This window comes from Rhea pennata, chromosome 13 (assembly GCF_028389875.1).
Source record: "Rhea pennata isolate bPtePen1 chromosome 13, bPtePen1.pri, whole genome shotgun sequence".
In the NCBI taxonomy this organism is placed as follows: Eukaryota; Metazoa; Chordata; class Aves; order Rheiformes; family Rheidae; genus Rhea; species Rhea pennata.
Window position 1 is genome coordinate 3,493,182 of NC_084675.1, and position 17,587 is coordinate 3,510,768.

Genomic DNA, 17,587 nt, shown 5'->3' on the forward strand with positions numbered 1-17,587 from the left:
GCCCGGAGCCAAAAGATGGCCCTCATCCCCCCCAACCCCCCGCCAGCCTGCCTCCTCCCCGTGGGCGAGCGCCCCGGCTGCCACCCGCGCCACGCTCGTGTCAAGGTCAAGGCAGGAAAGGGCTGTGAAGGGAGGAGGCTTCCTCAAGAGAGGATGTTGTTCTGGCTCCGGGATGGAAAGCCGGGGAGGCGGCATCCCCGCAGGGCTTGGGGAAAGGTGGCCTGAGGCCAGTCTGTGCATGCGGTCCGAGCTTCTCCTGCCTCTTGCGAAGGGGAGCCGTGAGGGTCAGTCAGGTATGGCAGTTCTCGTATCTCAAGTACTGGGAAAGAGGCACAGGAAGCCTTTGCAAATAAGATGTGGGAATTTTTCTCCTTTGTTTCGTCTGATAGAGGGCCAGGGAGAGGCTGAAGCAGGTTTTCTCGTTCAAGCCAGCTGGCACCATTCTGGTGCTGAGGAGGAAGCAGGGGAGGAACTGCTTGTCTCTTTAACAAGACCAGGGAGCTGGTTGGGTGCTCTCACAGGAAACACGTTCGCTAAGAGAGGGGGCAAGATTGCCCCCATCGTAACCCTCCCTGCTGGGCCCTTACGTGTGTCCTGCAGTCTGGAAAGAGGCTCTGTCTGCGAGCAGGGCTGTGTCACTGACCTAGTTTTGGCTGGGTACAGGGAGCGAGGTGGGAGGTCCTCCCTTCCCCTTCTGGCTAGAGGGGAAGTCATTTCAGGGATGTCTCCTTGTATTTCCTGGAATAGTCTGGGATTTCTCTGCTGCTCAGCCCCTATACTCCCTTTCAAACCCTGTAAGTGTTCTCGTTACGTGACGTGGTTCTGGGAATTTCATAATACCTCTTGGGACAATGCCTCGTTTTCAGGAAGGCTTGAAACTGAAGCAGTGGACGAGAACAAAGTGCAAAACAAGACTTGTGGGGCCCATTTTCCTACTTCCATCTTGGAGTTTGTTTTTTTTTTTCCTCTCTCCTTACCCAGTCTCTGAGGGCTGCTGTTCTCAGTCAGATCGAAGCTGTATGTCTCTCACTGAATCCTCAATTGCAGAATGTCCCAGTCCCAGTTCCTATTGATCCAGATAAGCAAGACATTTGCATTCCTCTGGCAGATGGAGAGGGCTCGCTGGCATGAGGGCCTGGCTGTTGACGCTGAGCACTTTTGCAAACTTTCTTGCTCTGTGACCTTGCACAGACTGTGCCACTATTCTCATTTTTAAACACAGGAGGAAATAAAGGTGCAGAATCCTTGCAGGTATTCTGCAAGCTTTTGAGTGAATGCAGTGCTCGGAGTGCCATGGAGCCTTGTGCTGAGTCCAGCCAGAGGAGAGACAGGCTCTCTCTTTCTCTTCAGCCAAGGTTTCTTGCAAGCCAGGTGCTGGCGTGAGGGCTGCCGTTTATAAGGTTTCATCAGAGAAATGTAGCGTAGCTAATTTGTATGTAGAGGTGGTGGGTCAGATGCTATCAGTTACGTTTAAATTATAGTTCTCAAACTACAACTCTGAGAGGCAAAACCTGTTCTTAAAAATAAACCAACTGCAAAATGGAGTAAGCTTTTTCTGGTCACTCATGTGAATTAGTGAGATGCTTAAGCTAAACCTGCTGTCCTTGAAAGATTGCAGTGCGGGCTGTGGGCGATGCTGCAGGAACTGGGTTTTGCTGGTGTCTCTTTTGGGGCCACTTGAGAGTGTTTGAGCTGCGTTGAAGTGTGCATGGGCAACGGTAAGAGCTGTTTAGTCCATGCTGAGGACTCTCCTGGTGGTGTTTCTTCCTTGTTGCTAATTAATAGAAAAAGAAGTAGAGGACACTGAAACCATTCTGAAAACTTGTCAGAGCTTATTAAACTTCTGTGCTTTTCTTCTCAGCATAAGAGGTTAACGGCTGGTTTGGAGACCTCGGGGAGAGGGAAAGAGGAAGTAAGCCACCTCAACATTGCTAAAATTCCTGCTAATCTTCCACTGCAAATGGTTAAGCGACAGCAGGGCAGTTTTGAGGTACTCAGTTCTTCCTTTCTGCCTCCCCCATCGCCCTCCTCCTCTTGCAGAGCTAAACCGCTCCGTTAGCCACTGGAAAGTGCTGAAGCAGCAGTGCTTCGGTAAATGGAGAGGAGCTTTGACATTGGTGTGTATGACTTTGCCTGGTTGTTCGGAAGGATGACTTGAGAGTGGGGATAAGGAGACCCACTGCCACACTGAGCAGTCCTCCGTTGGGAGGACATGTCCCTGCAGTTGCTGGGGGGTCTCAGGCCCCCCTGAGGATCTACCCGGGTTGCTGTGCTGAGGAGAAGAGCCTCTCTAGCTGTGTAGCTAACAAGTCTAGAGAGTGGATCCTTGCTCTGCCTGCCTCTTTTCTCCTGCTTGTGTGCAGGAGGAAAGTAATAAGAGCTTTGAAACCTGAATGGTGCTGATCTCAGCGTGCAGGGAAGGCTGTATGCTTTGCTAGGTCTTGGTCTTCTAGGAGTACGTGGGTTAGGGGGAAGAACGAGGATCCTCAAAATGCAGCCCAGGCCCTCAGTGGGACAGTGAGGAGCCCTGGCTTAACACTGGTGATGTGGCACTGTCATTGCAACAGAGTGTCCATGATAACAGGAGCACACAGATAGGGTTGGCGCCTCGCCGCTTTCTTTATCTGCGATGCTGGCTTTGTGCGTCTCTCTGGCTGTCCCTGCCAGCGCCTCCCCTCCCACACACACCCCAGGGCTGGGGTAGAGCTACTTCATGGCTCATCTGCTCCATGAGAGCAGGGACCCAGAGAACTGGCCTGGGGGGAACTGAGCTCTCTTCTCCCTGACTGCTGTTGCTCCTTCCCCTCCTCATGCTTGTGGAAGGCTTGCAGTAGAGCCAGATGTGTGTGTGGGGAGGGAGAGAGGAAGGTTGCTCTAGGAAGCCTGTGCTCGGAGGCTGGAAAGTGGTCCTCATGGGCTGCAGCATCAAGTGGAGGGTGTGGTTCCCCAGGAACAGATCCTGATGTTTTCACTTAACTTTCTCCACTGAGAATAGACTGTCTTGGAAGGATAGGCTAGTCATGGGAGAGAAATACCAATCCCCCTGCAAGCTGGCCCTGCTGTGGTATTTGATTGTGTGATAGAAAACAAGTATCTGTCTCTAGTATAAGCTTTGGTGTCTGCCATCAATATTCCTGGCTGCTGAGGAGGGACCACATATAACATCTCCCCTTCTGCAAGGGCTTGCTACCACGGAGGCCTGACTCGCGTTACTGTGTGCCAGGAGGTGTCACGTGGGCTGAGGGCTTGCTTCAGTCCCTGCACATCCTCGTGGCGAAGAGGGCTGCCCCGCTTGATTGAAATGACTTCCTGTGTGTTCAGCCCCTCCGTGACAGTGCTGCGAGGAGAGACCGCTGCTGAATCACTCTCAGCTCCGTCACAGTTTCTGAGGCACAGCGAGAGGCAGGAGCAGTGTTAGGTACTCTAGAGCCGTTTAGCTCTTCCAGGGCTGGACAAGGAGGGATGCTGCCTTTGTGAACAGGGAAACCTAAATGCCTCTTTCAAATAACCCGGGTGAGTGAGAGGGTCCTGACCGTTGTGTTGGAGCGAGTCCCTCTCCCAGGGGACAGTACCTCCCTTGTTATTAGGTAGTTCCCGTTTCCTGGCAGGGACTTTCCTAGGTGTGTCCACCGTCCAAATAAAAGACATAACTGCTACAGCTTCACCTGAAATTGCTCTCAGATTTCTGTGGTTGTCCAGGCTTTCTGAGATCTGTTTTATGCTGGTTGAAGATGATGAAATAGCTTTTGCAACTTTGGAGTTTACATTTAGCACTTGGCCCTTTCTCTGTAGCTTTGTGACATCTAGATCTTCTCTGGAAAGCCAAGGCGTAACGGGAAGAACACAGAAAAAGGATGCATGCTGTCTACCAGGATATGTTTTCAGCTTTGTGCAGTTCTTGTTACCCATTTTCATCATAGGATCTCGGGGAGTTTGCAGAGACTGTAAGTAGCTTAAGTTTATCTGGAAATCCCCCTCATCACCCAAAGCCCTTGGATTTACTGGAGCTTCAGACACTCATATCTCCTTGTCTGTCAGCAAGCCCAAGGAGATGCCTAGCTCATCTTTCTGTGTGATGCCGTCAGGAATATCACGAGCTTTCTGTGTGCTGACAAAATAAGCTTTTGTTTAGTGTGCTGGAAGCAGCAAAGCCTTGCCAGGGAAGATCTTGAGGTCTCATCTGCCAAGCGAGCTGCTGAGTTCTCGGCAGCTCCTCGACCTCAGCAGGAGGGTTCAGCCTTGGGTTCTGTGCTTGTGGGGAAGACGGATGTCCAGAGCAGAGACAGCAGACAATGTGATGGGTTGGGTCGTTCTCCGGGCAGTGGTAGGCCTAGGAGTTAAATAGTGAAACAAGCTGGAAGCACAGTTTGATCCAACTCTGGAGTAAAGGAGCCACTACAAAGTAAAGATCGCTTGTTAGAGGACAAGCTGAAGGTCTATGGATCAACAGCTGTCCAGAGAGGTCCAGGCCTTCTCGGCCCAGCTAGGGAGGAGGCACATCTTCAGTACATCCTTGTTGCACTGTGTAAGGTTCGGGTCCTGAGTCTTTTCTCATTGGTGCATAATGATGCTCGCTCACACACTTGCCCTATTTTTGCAGTCTCTAAACCAGAAATGGAAGACTTGATTCTGGCTTGCTGGTTGGTGGGCAGGGAGCCCGTGCTCACTCAGCTGATGGGCTTTCGTGGCACCAACTTTTCCAACATCCGGACATAGTACCTGTTTACCCACCTCCCTCTAGAGGGGCTAGGGGAGGGGAAGGACACTCCAAGGTCTACGGAGACCTGCCATTGTAAATCTGTTCTTGCTAGTGGAAATTTCCAAAGGAGACTGTACTCAGTCCTTTAGTTGGTTTAGTGCTGGTGACTACCTGTGAGCCAGATCAGGCACCTGCAGCTTTTCCAGGCTGTTTAGGACGCTGTGCAAGAAAAGTCCTGGTGATGCCCTAGGCTAACAATATCCAGGTGTTGGACTCCTGAATGCTGCCTCCTTTCTGGTTTTTGGTGCTATCCGAACAGGTTGCTCCACCTGCTTTTGCCTTCTAGCCTGCTGCAGGAGAGCACGGACCTGGGTTCGGCAGCAGGGCTAGGAGAGCAGGCAGCCGCCGCCTCGGAAGAAAGAAGCACCAAGGGCTAGAAGATGGGAGATTCAGACATAGCTTTAATGTATACCAGAAGTTTAAGTGTGTCAACGTTGGCGTTGTGCGTGAGAAGCCAGCAGCAGCAGTTACCTTCAGGCTCTGCAGCGAGCGCTAGCGCAGGCTTCTGCTGCGCTGCCTTGCCACTCTAGTGCCCTGTGAAATCTCTTGGCTGCTTTGCTGAGGAAAAAGGCGCTAATCGCTGTGCAGCTAACTGGTTTGGCTTGGCTCGCTCCTCTGGAAACCTGTGCATAAATCAGAGCAGGAGAGCTGTGTTTGCTCTCCCTCTTCCACACGTGTGTATTCCGGGGATGCTGCAAGTGATGCTCTCGTGCTCTCCGGGCTGACCCACTTCCCAGCCAGGATCGTCGTCCCGGCCCGTGACGTAAGTTTATCCCACGCTGTTTTGTTTTGCTGAGAGGAGTTTGTTCCGAGGCCTGGAATAACCGTGAAGGCTTCTCTTATTTATTAATGTGCTATTGGGGTTCCTGTCTCATTCGCTGGCCCGAGAATCAATCGAACACAGACGTCTTTGGTGGAGGAAGGATACCGGGGCTGGCACCCAGCCAGAGAAGCCCCCGAGAATCCTAGGAAAAAGCTGTTAAATGCCGAAAATTAATTTCAAGAGAAATGCAGGGAAGTCACAGGCAGGGAGAAAAATCCACTTTGGAAAAAAGTAGCTTCTCTTTTCTCCAATGTAATCTCTTCTGTGACAAATCAGACAGGCAGCAAAGAGCTCTTTGTTTTAATGAATTCCCTCTACAAGAACCAATTTCTTGGCATCCCGGCAGTTCAGTGGGTGACCACAAGGCACATCTCGTTGCCTACTGCTTCTACGTCAAAGCCCAAGATGTGCCTAATGTGTGGATTTGAATAAATATGAGGCGGCTTCCTCTTAATTTTCTTGAAAATTGAAATCTTGGACCACAAGGGCTGGCAAGTAATTTGCACGAGCGGCTGAATTTCACCTGCCTGCTGGAGACTGCACAAAGGAGGGGTTAGGGTGACTCCGTAAAACAGCCCGCCGGCGGCGGTCCCTAATACGGAGCATTTCATACTCTTTGCCCTGCGTCGGGGTAAAGCAGGCAGCTTTCTGCGGAGGCAGAGCCTTTCTTCCGCTCTTGAGAGCGGCTAGAGCGAGGCCTTGGCGCCGTGTCCGCGGCACCCCGCGTTGCTGGGTGCCCGCTTGGCTCGACGTCGGGGAGGTCTGCGGTCTGCGCGGGGCTTGGCGCTGGTGTGCCAGTGCTGGGAGTGGAGCGGGGCGGTTCTTCTCCGGGAGAAGCAGCACGTGAGGAGGGCGACGTTGTCCGCCTCGCGATCCGGGAAGCGATGCTCTCCTCCGCCTTGGGGAGAAACCCCCAAGGGGTCACTTGCAAGCGGCCCCCACCAGGCATCCTTTGGCGGGGGGCAGACCCCGGTTCTGCGGCTCCCAGGCTGGGGCTCTCTCCCGGCACCAGCCATCTCCCCTCCAGAGAAGGGAACGTTCCCGTTGCAGGAACTAGGATGCTTTTACTCCGTGTTTTTCCAGCAGGAGGTCCTTGCCCCGGGGGCAGCGGGGCCGGGCACTGCGCGGCAGGAGGTGCAGCTGCAGGAAGCCGCGCTTGCCCTGCCGTTGCGCGGCGCTTCCCGTGGGCAGAGCCAGGCTGCCGGTAGGCTTCCGGTGCTGCCTTGGGCAGGGGAGGGCAGCCCCTGCGGAGGCTCCCGGAGAGGCCGCGGCGGGGGCTGCTCTTCTCTTGACGTTACTGAGCTTTCCAGCCCTGAGGTTGGCCTGCCTGATGAGGTGGTGCTGGCAGCGAGTAAAGCAGTGTCCGGCGCTTTGAAGGCCTGGCCCTGGGCTTGCTTGGGGGAGGGCAACGGGGAGAGCTCAGGCGGCTGCAGGCAGGCGGAGGAGTCCCTGCGGCCGCGGAGACGGCCCCGTGCCGCAGGGGCTGGGCCTCCACGCGCCTCGGAGACGGGTGCCGCCGGGCCGCTCTCCGTGGAGCACCCTGGCTCGGAGGGGACGCCGAAGCAGCAGCAGGGAAAGGGTGCACTTGACAGGCTTGCCGGTGCCTGGGGGCTGGGAACAAAATCAAGAGGCGGTTGGAGCTTGCTGAAGCTCCTGTCATCAGGTGGGTGTCAGTGCTTTCAGAGTGGCTGCCCTTCCCCTCTCTCTGTACCAGCAAGATAACGGTGAGACCCGGGAGCGCTGCGATGCTCGGGAGCGCTGCGGGTGTCCGGCAGAGCTCGAGCAGCTGTGTTACTGAGTGGCTGGCGTTTGGCTCCCTGATGCAGTTTGATGGCTTGCCACGTTTTCATGCTGAAATCATCTCCAAAGTGGGGCTGGCTTTCCTTCCCGTTCCCCCCTGCCCGCCCCCGGTCTTGACTTCTCGGCGTGGCTCGGCCCCGGGGACGGGGAGCCACAAAGCGGAGCTGTGCCGGCTGGCGTGCCGGCAGCGGGTCTGGGTTCCTGCGATAGCGCCGGCGGTGTCGCGTCGCTTGGAAGGACACCGGCCGAATTGCCTCGGGAAATTCCCGGATAGCCGCTGCTAAACTAGACCGCGCGCTTTGTGCCGTGGGGCCACGGTGCTTTGTAGGCCCCAAAGATGCGGTGGCAACCTTTACCTCTTGTTACTTTTAGCAACGCCAGCAGCGATTTCCAAGGACTGATTTTCCCGCTGGCTTTTCGCACTTTGAGGCGGTGTCGGGTTATGGCCCCGGTTCCTGAGAAACCGTCATCTACCGAGCATAGGAATGGGGCTGGGGCAGGTCCTGGAGGGGGAACACACGAAGAATTTGTCTGCAAGCAGCTTGGAGATGTAATGTGGCCCGAGCAGGAAGGACGGCATGGACAATGGCCGGGTATTTTTAGAGGCCAGCTGTCTGCAACACAAGAGGAGGAAAACAGCAGTGGAGTTTTTGTAGGGGCCTCTGCTGGCATCTCTTAGTTGCCTTTCTAGGCCCGCCAGGGCTACAACTTGTACGTGACACGTGCCGTGGACAGCAGGAGGGTCGCTGTCCACTGCTGCGGACAAGCTGCTGTCCATCCCCTTATTTACTGCAATGTTGATTTGGTGGCCCTTGATGTTTGCCTCTGCTACTGGTTCACCCAGATCTTACGCTTCTGGCTGGTGCAGTGCTTGTCTTGGACTTCTCTTTGCTCCCCGCAGACAGGTACAGCGTCCCGGAGGGTGGGCTGTCCTCCTTCGCAGGGCTCCTTCGGCCCCCGCGCTGCTCTCCTGCTCTGGGTTACGCGGAGGAGTGTCCCAGGGGAGCCCGCCTGCTTCCCGAGGCCTTGCCCGGCTCGGGGGGTGGGGGTGAGCCGCAGGCTCTTCTGGCCCGCGCTTGTGCGAGAGGCCTTCTCTGAGCCTGGCTTTGGCGAGAAGGGAGACCAGCGAGTCAGCCCTGCTGGCAGTAGGCGGATTTTATCTGGAATTGCAGGTCCAGCTACTTGGTCTCAGGCTGTGTGGGACAAGGGCCAGCATAATCCGGACTCGGTGCGGGCTCTGTCCCGGGGGGGCTTCTCTGCGCCATGCCCCTGTGAGCGTGCCCTTGCTGCTTTGCCTTGCCCCAGGCCAACAGAGAGGAGTCGAAATCTCAGGGCTGGGATTTCTGCTGCGTGCAGCCTCAGTAGCTCCCTCCCGCTCCCAGCAAACGCTGAGCCTTTTCCCGAGTTAGAGCGCGGCACGTTCGGAAGCAGTGCCGAGGGCGGGAGCAGGGAGCGAGGCAGCCGGGCAGGGTTGTTCCTGCGAGCGGCACGGTGGACAGCCCCTCCTGTCCGCCCGTCTCCGCTTTTGGGACGATAAAGCGGACAGAAGAGAGGAGGTGCGTACGGCCCCGGGCAATACGCAGCCGGCGCAGCGTGTGACCGACGCGTGTAAAATTTAGCAGCCGGGAGCGCGGCGTGAGTGCTCGCGGTAACTGTGCCCTGCGAGCAAGCATTGCAAGCCTGCGAGCAAGCTGCTGCCGGTTGTTTGAGGCAGTATCTGCCTGCCGTCGCGTTGGCGGGAGCCGGCGTAGGCAGGCCCCTGCCGCTCGCCGAGGAATTGCCCCGCTGAACCTGCCTCCGAGGGAGACGCTGCGCTTGGTCCTTCGGAGGCTTTGGCTCTCCGCCTGTCGGAGCCGCCTCCGGAGGCCTCGCTCGCGCGGGAAAGGCAGCGCTGCTCCGAGGTGATGGGGAAAGCGGCGGCCGCTGTGGAGGGCGGTCTGCCCCCCGGGGAGCAGCCGGCGGCCCTGCGGGATGGCTGCTGCCCTGCCGCGCGTGTCGACTGGCCTTAAGCATTTCACGTCCTTGCACTGCCGGGGGAGTAACTGCAAGCGGAGCTGGCTCACCGCGCGCCTTTCCTCGTTACCTTGGTGCTCTGCTTGTTGCCCACCACATAAAAAATCCCACTTCTTTGCGCTCCACTGAAAAAGCAGCGCTTTGGGGCTGGAGCAGCACACCTCCGTCCTTCCCACGCTCCCCGGGAGCGGCTCGCGTCTATGCAAACGAGTTGCCACAGTAACTCGTGCCACCTGCACAGCGCATCCCATGGCGCAGGCATGAAGTGCCACGGGGAGACCCTCAAACGTGTCATCTGCGCAGTGTTACCGCGGGACGCGCGGGGCCCGTGGGCGGAGGCGGCTTGCCGAGTTTCTCCCGAGCAGCCAGATGGAATCACTTCTCGGCAAGAGAGGTTGCGTGGGCCGAGGGCCCCAGGGGTGCAGCAGGGGTGCGGCAGAGGGAAGCCGGGGAGCTCCAACTGGTGCGTTCCTGTCACCTGGAAGAGGACCTCTCCCGTCACAGTTGCCCTGGCCTGTCCCATCGGAGCAGTAGATGTTCCCGGCGGGGTCTGGGTGGATGCTGGCTGCTCCTCGGGCTGGTTTTGGTCTTCTGCAGCTACTGTGGCTTTGGAGGCCTCCAAGTCTTCTCCCCCAGCAGTGATGGGCTTTCCTATGTGCTCCGTAGGGAGAGGTGCATGTGCTCAGGTGCTGCTGGAGCCCAGCCAGTGAGGTCAGTAGCCCTGGCTCTGCTCCCCCTGCCACGATCGCTGCTGTTGTGCGTCTCTGGTGAAATGTCCCTTCATCCTGAAGTGATCTGAGCCTGCTCCCAGGGAGATCAGCAACAGATCTCCCAGCGGCTTTCTAGGAGGCACATACCAAGGCCTGAGGGAGCTGGGAGTCCCAGGGCAGAGCAGGAGGCAGAAATGCCTCCGTGACCCACAGCACCAGATCTCCTTTCCTTGGCACGTTTCTATCTGGGAAGAAACCAAGGGTCAAGAAGGAGGTAGCCAGGAAGTTACTGCTGGGCGTTGCAGGACTGAACCTGGTTGGATATGGGAGTCGTGCGCTGGCACTCAAGTCAGGCCAAAAGAAACGTGATCTTCCCGGTTTTGCATTTAAGACTTTCCAGAAGTAGGAGTTTCCGTGGGAGCTCCACAGTGGCTTAACCTTGCCAACAGGAACTCCGTGGGTTCCTCCTCAGAGGAGGGGTTAGTCAGAAAGTGACTCACGCCGCAGTTCCCCGTGTGATGTCATCTTGCTGCTCTCTTCCAGTTGCAGCTCTGTGCCAAGTGGAAAAGTCCAACTCTCTCCCTTTCTGTTCTGCTTTCCAAGTCATCGCATCCTTCTGGGCTTCCGGAGAATCGCATGCGCTCTTCCTGCCTCGGCTGAGCCGGGAGCCGGCACTGCCCTTCTCTGTCGGCACCGAGGGCCCCCTGCGGCTCTGTAGCTCCAGGAGTCTTGCAGATGAGCACAGCCCAGAGATTGCTGCCCTCAGCAGGGCTTGCCTGCCATGCGTAAAATATTCTGGAGGTACCTGCAAAAATATATGTAAAGTCTGTGGCTGCAAGGAAGTTGGCTTGGGATCAGTTTTGATACTTCATGCCTAAGAAAAAAGTGGGTACACAGTAGACTCTAGAAATTCCCAGGCATGCCTGCAGATTGTTTGGGAACCCAGAGGTTGGTACCTTGCTGCTGCACCAGTGAAGCAGAGATCTGCAGCCAGCTGGCGTTTGGGGGATGCCAGTCTTATCTAGCTGCCCTAAGTGAAGCCCAAGTGCTTGCCCAGTGAGCCCAGCCACCGGCCTCCCTCTCCTTCCTGGAGACGGAATTTGGTGGCGGAGCTAATCCGGCACGTTGCCTTGCTGTTTCCCCAAGAAGGTGGCTGCTTCCCATGATCGTGGCCACGCTCTGCGGGGGAGGATGGTGCCGGGGAGCCCAGCTGGCAAAGGAGCCAAGCTGAGGCTGCCCTGATGGCAGCGCTGGGCATGTGGGCTCACCTGGCAGGCAGAGGCTGGCTGCCGAGGGGGGCCAAGAGCACCCACTTCAGGTAACTAGATCTGACTGAAGAAAGCAACGATTTGGTTCTAGTGAATTTGAACCCCCAGGCCATCCCTTGAGGCGGGGCGGCAGTGCTGGGGTAGCCCTGCGGCTCTTCCGTGCCATGAAGCATCCCCATGCCAGATGTGTGATTAGCTTGAGCCCTAGATGGATTTGTAGTTCAGCACGTTCAAGCCCTGCTGCCCGGCTGCGGGCATCTAAGGTGTTAATGCTTTTGCTGTTCCGTCACCAAGGACCCTCTGCTTAACCTTGCTGTTCTCTGGGATGCTAAAATTAGCGTTTGGCTACATGCAATTCCTTATGAAGTTTGTTCTCAGGGGCTGTGGGAGTGTTTCTGCAATAAAATAGGACTAACTGGAAGGCAGGGTGACCCCAGGCTTGCTTTTCTCATCTGATCTTGCAGTGTATCCCAGAGAGGCTCTCCGCTGGAGCCACGGAGGAAGAGAGAGTGAGAGCTGTGTGGTCCCATCGGGGAGGCCCCAACACTGAATGCTGAGCCCAGCTTGGTGCACCTTTAACTACTGCATCACCCTTGGGCAATGGACTAGGAAGGGGACACTATCTATCTGCTACCTAGGTGATTTTGGCTAAAAATTGCTGTTGCGGCCATAAAAGGAGCAACGCTCAAGTGGTGCAGGTGTAGGGGGGATGTTCAGGGTGCAGAGGCCATTTGTGCATCTTCCCTGGGGATGTGTGTGCAAGGGTGAAGGCTCTGGACCATGTGCCACCCTATAGCCCTCCTGCTTCTCAGCGTCCTTGCGCCGTGCTGCAGGTGTAGGGCTCTGGTGCGTCAGTGTGCAGAGGCTTGATGTCTTTGAATACTCTGGAGCAAATGTCCCTGGGGGGCTCCCTCTTGCCTCTTACATCTCCTGCCTCTTCCCAACTCTGTGGCTTTCCTCAGCTCCAGTATTGCAATCTGTTCTGCTTCTTCCCTTCCTCCCACACCACCTCCATAAGAAACCAGCTGGCTAAAAAAATCTTCGCATCCTAAATTGCAGCAAACCAGCCCTGGGCTTCTGCGGCGCAATAGCACCCTTCCCCTCTGCTCCAAATCCTGTTTGCAGATGCCATCCTTGGCCCTTCTCTCGTCCTCCCCTTGCTTTCCCGTCTGTCAGCTCTGCAGAGGTGCTCTGGAGGAGTCTCCCCGTTCATCCTGCAGCGAGGTTGCAAGGCCACCTTGCCTGAGGAAGAGCAGAGCTGGCAATTGGGCTGGAGGGAGAAACGCTGGGAGCTGTCACGCAGCACAGATCCTGCCCCAAACAGGTGTGTGCACGGGACGTGCTGCTTCTTCCCTCCCCACCCCGTCCATAAGGAGCTGAGAGGGAGCGCAAGGAAACCCTTAGTGTAATCTGCCGGCAGTGGATAGAGGCAGCCCCTGTGCCTTGCCCAGGTTATGCCTGGAGCACCAATTTTTTTTGTTTCTTTGTTTTCTTGCTGCTGCATCTTTTATTCAGAGCTGGAGCTGGGGTGGGTAGGAGCAAGCAGAGGTGTCTCTGAAACCCGCTGCTTCGAACATTAAGGCAGAGCTAGCCTCGTCCAGCTTTGTCGTCCGCAGCACCTCCCTTGGAGCAGTGCACGATGTTACAGCCGCGTTTGCTCTCAGGCAGTGCTTCACCTGGCTCGTCACGCGGCGCTGGCCGAGCGGCGTCCCCTCGGCAGGCAGCCACACGGCCCTGCCTGCCTCCCTTCCAGCTCAGGAAAGTGGGATGTTTTGCTTCTGCCGTGGACCGGTTCTTTGCGCTTTCCCCGCGTCCCTGAAAGCTCGATCTGGAAGGAAGGACGCTTACACGGGCCGTTTCAGGAGGCAGTGAGTGAGGCTGCTTAAGTGCTTTGCTCTTTCCTGCCTACGTGTTGCTGCTCGTGTGAACGCTGCTGCTGCTGCTGCTGTCAGCAACACAATAGCCAAGCGCCAGCGTAGCGTTGCGAGCGTCCCCGGTGCCGCTGCGTCCTGCAGAGAGCAGGGCTGTCCTCGGCTCTGGCTGAAGGAGCAGTTTCTGAGCAGGCTTCAGCTCCTGCAGCTGCACCTTGCAGCTGACACCATTTCCTTGCACAAGAGGAAGTGGCTTTGGGCCTGATCCTGCATGGTGCCAAGTGCTCAGGCTTCCAAGCAATTCATGCAAGACTTTTGCTGGCAGAGGGAGCTCAGCATTTTTGGAGGATAGGACCTTGGTGCAGCTGCAAGCTGCTTCCTGGCCTCTCCTGACTCCAGCAATCATGAAAAAACGTGTCTGTACTGTCCATTCCCCTCCAGTTTGCAATGACATGCCCAAAGTAGCAGAGCCCAGCTTTGCTTTTAACCAGTCTGTCCGTTTCTGTCTGTTCCTTCCAGGATTGCTTGTTCTTCACTCTGGCAATGGCCAGCCAGCGACTTTGCTCAATCCCAATGCTTTTCAGGCTCTTCTTGCAGACTGAGGAACCCTGTGGTGGTGGATTCCTCCAGGTGCCCTGGTCCTGCAGAGCCACCCAGCTCTCTGTGCTGCAGGATTGTGGGCCCTAGTATGGTGTGGTGGCACTGGCTGCTCTGCTTCGCTCCAGCACTGGGCTCTGCTGGGGTGAGAATGAGTCGCGGCGGTGGTATGGGAGCCACAGGCGCAGCGGCCGAGAGCCCAGCTCTGCCCCAAATCTGGCACGTGTGGGAGGCAGCAGGTGCGCGGAGCGGAAGTGACTCAGGCCGTGACGGAGCCAGGATTAGATCTGAGGTCTCCTCCCCTGCTGCCTCGTGCCCGGTGGCCGCAGGGAGACTTGAACCTCAGCTTGTTGGTCCCCAAAGGCTGTGCTCAGCTCTTGGGCATGGCTAGCGTGAAGCCCCTTCCTGTCTAGCAGCTGGCTTGTGCTCAGGGCCGTAGCTTTGTCCCACATTGGGATCTTCTTTAGCTTCATTTTGAAATAGCTCTGGCATCCGTCCATCAGGCAGAGACGGAGACCAAAGATGCTCTGCAGCGTGGAGGGATGCTGTGGGCCGGCACGGTCCTTCCCCTGCGCTCGCTTTGCTGGCTGAACCTCGACGCTCACAAAAGCTGCAGCAGGCGTGCTGGGTTGCGCTCACCTCCCACGCTTTGCACGAGCAGGCAGTGGCCCGCTGCTCTCCCAGCGAGGCAGGCGTGTGCCGCAGAGTTTCAGCTTTGCTCTGGCTTTACTTCCCCTCCAGCCCTGGGCCGGAGGGAGCCGCAGCAGCGCGGGTGGCCGGGGAAGCCTGGGTGCTGGCAGCGCTCTGCGCTGTGCTGTCCGGCTTATCCAGGCAGCATTTATTTCGGTTAGTCTTTGGGGCCAGGTAACATGTCAGTGTTTTGAGTGACGTGAAAACAAACTCTGGGGTGGAGGCTTTTGCGGGAGAAACCTGAGTCACTGCAAAAGTTGCTGTAGCGAAAGCCCTTCCTTCTTTGCCCTCCCTCCCCGATTTGTGCTCTTTGCCCAACTTCGCGGCAAGCTCGCGCCACTCTCTGTCCGCCGAGCTGCTTTGCATGAGGGCTGCCCTGCATGAGGTGGCTAGTTTACCCTGCACGTACTGAACCGTGCTCCTGGGGAAATACTGCACGCAGAGTCAAGCCAACGTGGTAAGAGAGCAGGGCCCTGCAGAAGCTGTTTTAACAGTGATAGAGCAGAAACAGGAGTTGGTCCAGAGCGAAGCAGGGGATGATTAGTGGCCTGGGAAGGCTGTCCCTGGCAGGCTCAGAGGCTGCGGAGGATGCGCTGTGCAAGGGGGAGAGATGGACAGTGGGGAGATGCCATTTGCATCCGGGAGAGACACGCTGGGATGGTTTGATGGAAGGCGGCTGGTGAAGGATGTCGTTGGGTGGATATTTGTGACACATGCGTGAATTGACTGGAGCGTGACTGGATGAATAAGTTTCATGAACTCCTGGTGATGTGATGAGTGGTTGATAGGATGAGAGGATGGCTGGGTGGCAGCTGGGGCTGAGGTGGATGTCCTCTGCAGGCGGGACATTTGGTGGCTGTTCTGCTGTGCCTGCACCTCCTCTGAAGCTGTGACTGAATTTTAAGTACTTCATTAAAGCACCCAGTCGCCCAGCCAGATGTTCAGAGGTCTGCGGAATGTCACTTTGATGTTAGATAGTGCTCTAGGAAGAGTATCCCAGTGGAGATCCTCAGCTACCAGATTCCTGTGGTACCAAGCAGTTTTGCCGTAGTGCTGGAAATAGCTTGATGGAGACATGCTCTGCTCGTGTGCCTTCTTGTGTGCTGTCCTGGAGCTTTGCTTTCAAACAATGAGACAACCTTAAACTAGTAGGGAATTTATTTTCTAGCCAGGTGGGAGAGGTTGGGTCTGATTATCTGTGCTCTGCAGATTTCCTTCCCTCCGCTAGCAAGGAGGATGACTCCTCCATGATCACTTCCCCCCTTGGGCTGCAGCAGGATCACTGCAAGCTCCTGTCACTGTTGGATTATGTCTCTGTTTTGATCCTGTTTGCCATCTCCTTTTTCTGTGCATACTCCCACTTTGAGCAGAAGTAGAGTTAAACCTCTGCATGTGTCCCAGCACCAGTACTATTACCCGTTCCCACATTGCGCTTCATTTTCCATATGCAAGAACTTAACACTGTCTGAAACCTGCCAGGGCGCGAGGACTCTGGGAGCCAGGAACGGGGCAAGGATGTAGCAGAGCCTCTCTGGGCTGTACTGGGGTTGCGCTTGTGCTCACAAGGGGTAAGGAAAGAGGAGGCAACTTTGAGTCCCTCTCTAGCCTCAAAAGCAGCATCTGTCAAGCTGTGAAGAGCAGATTTGGGATCTCTACTGTCCTACGTGGAGGAGGCTCGTGGCTGGGGCCTGGCTCACCCTGTCTCCCAGGGTGTGTGAGCCGTACATTTTACTTGACCCAGCCCAGCCTTGCTGGCCATCTGACCATGACTGACAGGGTGTTTTGGAGGCAGCAGACTGAATCCAAGCTTTAAATTAAATTGTCATATGCTTCTGCTTCAGACCAACTGACTGACTAGGGCCCAACTAGAAGACTAGCTGTATTTTTCCTTCCTCTCCAATCACTAGCATTGTTTTTTTTTAAGATGGTCCGTGTCCTCCAGCTTCTGCCTGATGCTGATTCACTTGGAGAAGCTGAGAGGGGACATAGGATGCTTGGGAATTTTTGTCTGCTTTGGGGCAGGCTTGGTGAGGCCTGATGCTTGGAGCTCCTTCAATGAGGAGGCACCAGGACTTCTCTTCAGCTACATTTTTTTGATCAAATATTTCCCACCTTTATCTCATACTGGGCTGCATCCTCACCTGGTGTAAGTCAGCAGAGCTCCCATGAAGCCAAGGAGCTGCTGGAAGGAAGGCCTTTGGATGGGAGCCCAGAATGCTCTCTGGAGATATGGAGAAGGGCTGGTTGGCTGAGGTTACTAGACCTCCTGTAGACATCTGAAAGTTTGAGGCTTACCCTAAACAGTCTTGAGGAGTTGCTCAAAGGATGTCCCACTAATGCCATGTCCCGTGGGGTAACAGGGCACAGGGAGAGTGCAACCAGTGCAGCTGGCAACCAGGCACCGCTCCTGGAGCAGGAGTATTTTGGCCAACTGCGTTTTGAAGTGTGTTTAGCCAGCTTCTGCTGCACAAGGCTCACAGGGCTCCTAGCTTCGTTTTCTGTGGTACGTGGGATCTTGGGCAGTCAGTAATCCCTTCTGTAAATGTTATTCTGTGCTTCGTGAGATCGGTAAGGTACACACACCTGCGTCGCACAGCCGCCTGCAGCCGTGCACAGACTCGCAGAGGCTCCAGGGAACAGCGAGTACTGAAAGGCTGTGAGAGCCGCCGCTTCTTCACAAGCGAGAAATACCCTTGCAGAAGAATCTGATCCTCACTTCAACAGCTTTGCTGGGATGTCTTCTCCCTGCAGAGTTTGGACAGGGCTGGGTTTAGGAGGGCAGAGACCACATGATGACCGGCCTGAACTGCTGTGAGCCTGCCAACATTTCAACCTAAGCTTCGGTCCAGTGCGGCCCCTCTGCAGTGAGCCAGCCCTTCCTAATTCCTGCTCTGCTCTCTCCTGGTTCACTCCTGCATCTCCTGCGCTTCCAAGCAGGCTGGAGCAGGAGGCACCAGGAGGCTGAGCCAAAGTGAGAGAGGTTCCAGGCTGCGGGTTGGCCGTGTCCAGACTGTGTTGCATCCATTCACTTGGACCTTGCTTGCATCATGGAGTAA

General features: G+C 56.1%; 1 protein-coding gene across 1 annotated transcript in view; it reads left to right on the forward strand.

The window, feature by feature from the left end:
* The window catches only part of ZNRF1 (zinc and ring finger 1), a 28,667-nt gene that overhangs the window by 1,161 nt on the left and 9,919 nt on the right, over nt 1-17,587 (forward strand). The gene's annotated exons all lie outside the window — the stretch shown is intronic.